Raw genomic sequence first — 6,974 nt, forward strand, 5'->3', positions numbered from 1 at the left:
GGATTTAGATGTCATTTAGAGTGTATTTTTCCGTAAAGTTATATGTTATACATCGCCTGGTCTCCCCCCTCGGTTGGTTGCTTCCATCACTCATTCATAGGCTGCTCAGTTTGAATGGAAACTGCATGCTTGTAGTGTAATGCTTTTAAATGTAATTGCAACTTACTTGTCGATATTCATTCATGTAAAATAATAATAATAATAACTTTTACCTAATGATTTTTCATGTGCAAAAGTGCTAACTGTGTGAAAGCTAATGCTTTCTCCACGTGATTTTTCCTCTTCTCCTTGTTTTCCTCTCACAACATTGTAACTTCTATTTTCTACAATGGAAAGCATCCTATATTAGTTAATTAGTAATTAGCTGCTTTCATAGATATACACATGCATACATACTTAGTGCAGACAACATTTGATTTCCCTTTTCATTGTTTTGTTTGTTAAAAACAAGCTAGTCGGCCGTGCACTCATCCACACTGTAGTGTGAAGGCATCTGCGTTACATAACACGCTTCTGTCTTGTAATTTACCACTTGTGGATCTGTAGGGGAGCATCTGCCAAGGTGGTGGGGGGCAGGGCCCGTTTGAGGGTTGTGGTGCGGGCGGTTCCTATCGGCACGCTTGAGAGAAGGGGGACACCCGTCTTAAAGGACCCCGGTGGGGCTCTTTTGTGCAGCTGTTGAGCTGCGGTCGACCCCGATACCCCACCCCATCCCCCTTGAAACCCCCCAGCCACCTGTCACTGCAACTGGAAAAGTGGGCAGGGGGGGGATGGTCAGAGTGTACTGCAGTGGGCTTTGGTGGAATTAAACGGCAGCTATGAGCATAGTTCACTGTCATACAAGTGTAAAGAGAAGATAAGCACTGTACAAAACTCTATTTTAAAGTATAGTTGTGTTGACCATGAAGAAGACCGAGTGGTTAGCATGCAGGCCTCACAACTAGGAGACCGGAGTTTAATTCCACCCTCGGCCATCTCTGTGTGGAGTTTGCATGTTCTCCCCGTGCATGCGTGGGTTTCCTCCCACATTCCAAAAACATGCTCAGGAGTACCCCAAGGCTCTGTTTTAGGTCCATTGTTGTTTTTCTTGTGACATATTTTATTATGCTTAACTGAATATGCACCCACATTCCAAAAACATGCTAGGTTAATTGGCGACTCCAAATTGTCCATAGGTATGAATGTGAGTGTGAATGGTTGTTTGTCTATATGTGCCCTGTGATTGGCTGGCGACCAGTCCAGGGTGTACCCCGCCTCTTGCCCGAAGACAGCTGGGATAGGCTCCAGCGCCCCCGCGACCCCTCATGAGGATAAGCGGTAGAAAATGAATGAATGAATGTACCCTATGCATATTTATGTTCCATTCTTCATTGACACACAGGTGTAAAAAGAAGTTAACCACTGTTTAATTAAGTTAAATTAAGATTTAAAGATAATAAAGTAATCTTTTATTTGAAAGCGTCACAGGTGTGCCTTAAGCAAGCTGCTCTGGAAAAGGAGGGAAAAGCCAAGGAAAAAGCAAAACATGATGGTATGATCCTTTTTTTTTCACCTTCTGTAGCCTTTATCAATGTGTTGTGTGTGTGATGCCTCTGCACACAGGAAGTTAAACGCCCCCCCCCCCCCCCCCCCCAAATTCCCAATGGTCAGTGTTGATGAAAGGACTTGATTTTGAAGCTGCAGCTGCACACACACACACACACACACACATACACGGATACAACCATGCAAAACATGGGGGTCAGTGATGATAGTGGTGATAGTAAAAAGGGGAAATCATTAAATCCTCGTAAAGACAAGTCATCGGCCCACTGAGAGAGAGAGAGAGAGAGAGAGAGAGAGACGTTGCATCAGTGCTCATCCTCAATGAGGCTGTTGATGCAAAAGGATAGAACAGCACTGAGAAGATTCAGCTGACACCATGAAGAAGTGGTAGCTAGTACTACTGCTAAGATTACACTGAAAAAGTACCCAGAGACAATGAGGTACGCATTGAATGAATTTGAAATTAAATTAAATTAAAATATTATTTTTAACCCCAGAACAATACTGAAGAACATTACAAAACTTTTTAGCTTGTTTTTCCACAATATTCATGCATAATGCTGATAATGCTGATTTTGAAATAACATATATATTTTTTCCATTCAATTGAATAAAATTAAAATATGATTTTTAACCCCAGAACAATACTGAAGTACATTACAAAACTTTGTTTTGCTTGTTTTTCCACAATATTAATGCATGATGCTGATAATGCTGATTTTGAATATAACATATATATATTTTTTTCCATTCCATTTAATTGAACATAAGTCTTTTTTTTTTCTTTTTTTCCACAATATTAATGCATAATGCTGATAATGCTGATTTTGAAATAACATATATATTTTTTCCATTCAATTGAATAAAATTAAAATATAATTTTTAACCCCAGAACAATACTGAAGTACATTACAAAACTTTTTTTGCTTGTTTTTCCACAATATTAATGCATAATGCTGATAATGCTGATTTTGAATCTAACATATATATATTTTTTTCCATTCAATTGAGTAAAATGAAAATATAATTTTTAACTCCAGAACAATACTGAAGTACATTACAAAACCTTTTTGCTTGTTTTTCCACAATATTAATGCATAATGCTGATAATGCTGATTTTGAATATAACATATATATATATATATATATATATATATATATATTCCATTTAATTGAACATAAGTATTTTTTTTTCATTTTTTCCCACAATATTAATGCATAATGCTGATAATGCTGATTTTGAAATAACATATTTTTTTTCCATTCAATTGAATAAAATTAAAATATAATTTTTAACCCCAGAACAATACTGAAGTACATTACAAAACTTTTTTTTTGCTTGTTTTTCCACAATACTAATGCATGATGCTGATAATGCCGGTTTTGAATATAACATATAGTATATATATATTTTTTCCCATTCCATTTAATTGAACAAAAGTCTTTTTTTTTTCATTTTTCCCACAATATTAATGCATAATGCTGATAATGCTGATTTTTCCCATTCAATTGAATAAAATAATATATAATTTTTAACAATACTGAAGTATATTACAAAACTTTTTTTGCTTGTTTTTCCACAATATTAATGCATAATGCTGATAATGTTGATTTTGAATATAACATATATATATATTCCCATTCCATTTAATTGAACATAAGTCATTTTTAGCCTTTTTTATAGGTCACTCATTGACATATTTTCAACTTTCATTTGTTTTTTAAAAATTTTAACAAGCTTAAAAAATACTTTACATTATACTGACGTTCTTTGAAATTTTAAAATATTTTTTAAGCCTAAAAACAAAACATAGTTGTAGATTTACCAGTAGAATATACATATATAATTGAATTTTAACCATTTAATAGTGCACTAGTTGTGCAATTTTTTTATTTACATTATTTTCAAACCTAAAAAATGACTGTATTTCCTTACTAAATGTCATTTTGTAATTTTTTGTAAGCTTTTACAAATATAAATTATTACAGTATAATAATAATACTGTAGAATATGTCATTATTTAATGTCTAATTGCATGGAATGATGGATTTGGAGGAGTCTGTATGGATTAGCAATCACGTGGTTACGCTGAGCCATCAATCGGAGGCAGTTGTGTTTGCAAAGCGATGTCGTCCATTGTTCAATAATCAATAATCATTCAGCTTGTTTAGAAAGTGATGAGGTGTTTTTGTCGTCACTCAACAGGGTCAAAGTTTATTGATTGATTTATGAGCATGTTTACTGTTGTGTGCCTTTCTTATCCCCTATAGGAGCTCATGGGGACATTTTCTAAAAATAGATATAGATATAATTTATTAGATTTTTATTTCGTAATCATTTATTCTTTTAAAATTAGTCTAAATTGACACATGCGTTGTTTGTAAATAATGTACCATCGCATTCAAAAGCAACATTTTTACAAACTTGGTGACTTTTTCTGGCGTCGTTGGGGAGATTTCTGCTATTTGGTGGACTTTTTTTGGTGGGGGGTGGGGGGTTATGCAGTGTGTGTTTATCAACTGGTGTCCTGTCATTGACGTAGTATTGCTACCCCACTCCCCTTCTGCTCCACAACAGACCCACTACCAATCTACCAACTACTGCTTCAATAATAGACACCCCCAACCTCCCAATGCACTCTTCTCCCTCCATTGCAACCCCCCCCCCGCCACTTGCTTTCATTTCCATGACGACACACAAAGAAGAGCGAGCGAGGCAGGAAATAAAATGTGAATGAGAAGGAGGGAGTGACTCCCCCCCTCGACCTTCTGCTTTCATTTAAAAGTGGGGGAAACTTTTAAACTGGGAGATATGTAGTATAAAATACTTGTACTATACTAATGTAGCTTGAATTGAATTGGCTTGAGTAGTAGTTGTACAACTGGACTTTAAAAGGTCCACTATTATGCAAAAGTGACTTTTTAATGATGCCCGAGCACAAAAATATTCAAACTTTTTTCACCGAGGGCCACATAGTGAAAAATGAAGGGATGCAAGGACCACTTTGAACACACGCAGACAAGAAAAAAATGCATTTCAGGTTTGTGGTGCAGGTGAATGCCACTAATATTTTTTTATTATTATAATATATATTATTATATATATTATTATATATACATTATTTTATTATTATTTTTTTCCCCCCATAATATTATAAGTTTGGGACTTTTTTGTCATTTGATTACAATATTTTTCTGTGATGTGTGGACACCATGGAACTGCCTTGGCACTTTCGCCACTTAGTGCTGTCATGCTAACCATGCTAACTGTTAGCATGTTGGAATTTTGTCTGTTTTACTCCTGGTTAAAGGCCTACATACACATGACATGATGTAGGAATGCTTTCTTTGCACTTTTGTTGCAAGCATGATATCTGTTAGCATGCTAACATTTTAGCTGTATTCCTCCCATCTAAAGGCTAATACAGATATGGCGTGATGCAGGGATATTGTAGGACCGCCTTGGTGCTTTCGCTGTAAAGTGCCATCTTGCTATATGTTAGCATGTTAACAGTTAGCATGTTTGCTTTTTTGCTAAACTCCTCATGTCATGTAAGCACGGCTTTGCTTACATGATACTGAAGTGGGACTGAAGTACATTACAAAACTTTTTTAACTTGTTTTTCACAATATTAATGTATAATGCTGATAATGCTGATTTTGAATAGAACATATTTACATATATATTTTTTCCATTTAATTTAATTGAACATAAGTCATTTTTAGCCTTTTTCATAGGTCACTCATTGACATATTTTCAACTTTCATTTGTTTTTTTTTTATTTTAAAATACTTGACATTACATTGACATTCTTTGACATTTTAAAATATTTTTAAGCCTAAAAACAAAACAGTAGAATACACATATATAATTGAATTTTTAACCATTTAATAGTTCACAGCACAAGTTGCATGCCCATCAAAATTTCTGCTGGAATTTTTTCCCCATACAATTTAATATAATTTTACAAATGTTTCAACTTTCTTCTTGTGAATTTTATTCTCATAATCAGGACTTTATTCACAAAATATTTTGACTTCATACTTGTAATACTACACATTTTTGTCCATAAATGACATCTTTATTCTTGTTTTTTCCCCCCTCCTTATCACTTTTTTCATTATGTCTTAAATTAGATTATTTTTCCCTCTCAATATTAATTAATTTATTTATTTACAAATATCTGCTGTCCATTTCTAAAATAAAATTTCCAAATATTTAAACTTTCATCTTATTAAATATTTTTACTTTATTTGATTACAACTATAACATTTTCCAAAAACTTATTTATTCTTATTTATTCTGTTTTGTTTGTTTCTCATGAACAATTCTATCTATAAAATGTACTGCGGTCCACACTTTGGACACCCCTGCTCTAACAGCACCCAACCTGAGAAAAAGAAAGCTTTACTCTTGAGAGAAGAGGCACTCAAAGACTTAACTTTTAACATTTAAGGGATCTTTTAAGGGAATTTTTCATCCGCAATGGAAGCAGTTTTTGTCACATAGTCCAGTTCCACTGGTGTTATGGGAGCTGTGATTTCAGTAATCCCAGAGATTGTGGGCCTCCCAGTGTTGCGTGGTGTCCCCAATCCCCCCCCCCCCCCAAGGTGGGGGTGACATCCCACAAACATCAGCCCATCAGCATGTTGCAATCATGCTTGCTGAGTCTACTTTAACACATTCTGTATAGTTTCCATGTGACTTGAGTAAGATTCTGTGCAGAAATGAACGCTAAAATTAATAGATGATGCCCACTTTATTGTAAAAATTGCCCAGACGAGGAGATTATGTATTCATGATGTTTGTTTGTTTGCAGGATTACACTAAATCTGCTTGACCGATTTCCATGAAAGTCTGCAGAGATGTGAGGCGTGGTCCGAAGGACACATGATAAAGAATGTTGTACACAGATGTAAGATTTTTACTTTTGTCAGAATAAATATGTAAAGTAATGTAAAAAATATAACTTAAATGTCTAAAAAAAGCTACATTTTTGTAATTGTCAAGATAGTCTGTTTCTCTTTCTCAATTCCCTTTTTTGTTCCCATTTTGTAAATTTTTGTGTTCTGAACACTGTTTTTAAGTTTTTAAGTAAGTACTCCAGAACTTGGAACACTTGTAGGAATTAGTTGCACCAACTGCCTCCATTTCTGCAGAACAGCTTTAAGTTGTTTTGACCATTTTGTGGTCCCTGAAACAGGACTTTTTGTATAATTCTGAGATATACATTATTTTTCAGTTATGGGTAACCTTTCACTTACCTGTATACTATTTCAAGCTATTCAGTGTACTTGAATGACTTGAATTTTAATAAATAACTGGGTAAATTGGGCTGTTGACTGGTATATGTATAACAGTACATGTACAGTAATTGTGATAAAGGCAACAAAACATACTATAACAAGATGTCATTTAATTATGAATC

At 34.4% G+C, this 6,974-nt stretch overlaps 1 long non-coding RNA gene across 2 annotated transcripts in view; it reads left to right on the plus strand.

Moving 5' to 3' along the window:
• Positions 1-6,974, plus strand: part of LOC131105079 (uncharacterized) — a 101,667-nt gene that overhangs the window by 93,397 nt on the left and 1,296 nt on the right. For both annotated transcript variants that reach the window (XR_009119873.1, XR_009119874.1), the window contains exon 6: positions 6,366-6,461. This is a non-coding gene — a long non-coding RNA (uncharacterized LOC131105079). The remainder of the gene's footprint in view (positions 1-6,365; positions 6,462-6,974) is intronic.

The sequence above is a fragment of the Doryrhamphus excisus genome, chromosome 17, assembly GCF_030265055.1.
Source record: "Doryrhamphus excisus isolate RoL2022-K1 chromosome 17, RoL_Dexc_1.0, whole genome shotgun sequence".
NCBI classification, from domain to species: domain Eukaryota; kingdom Metazoa; phylum Chordata; class Actinopteri; order Syngnathiformes; family Syngnathidae; genus Doryrhamphus; species Doryrhamphus excisus.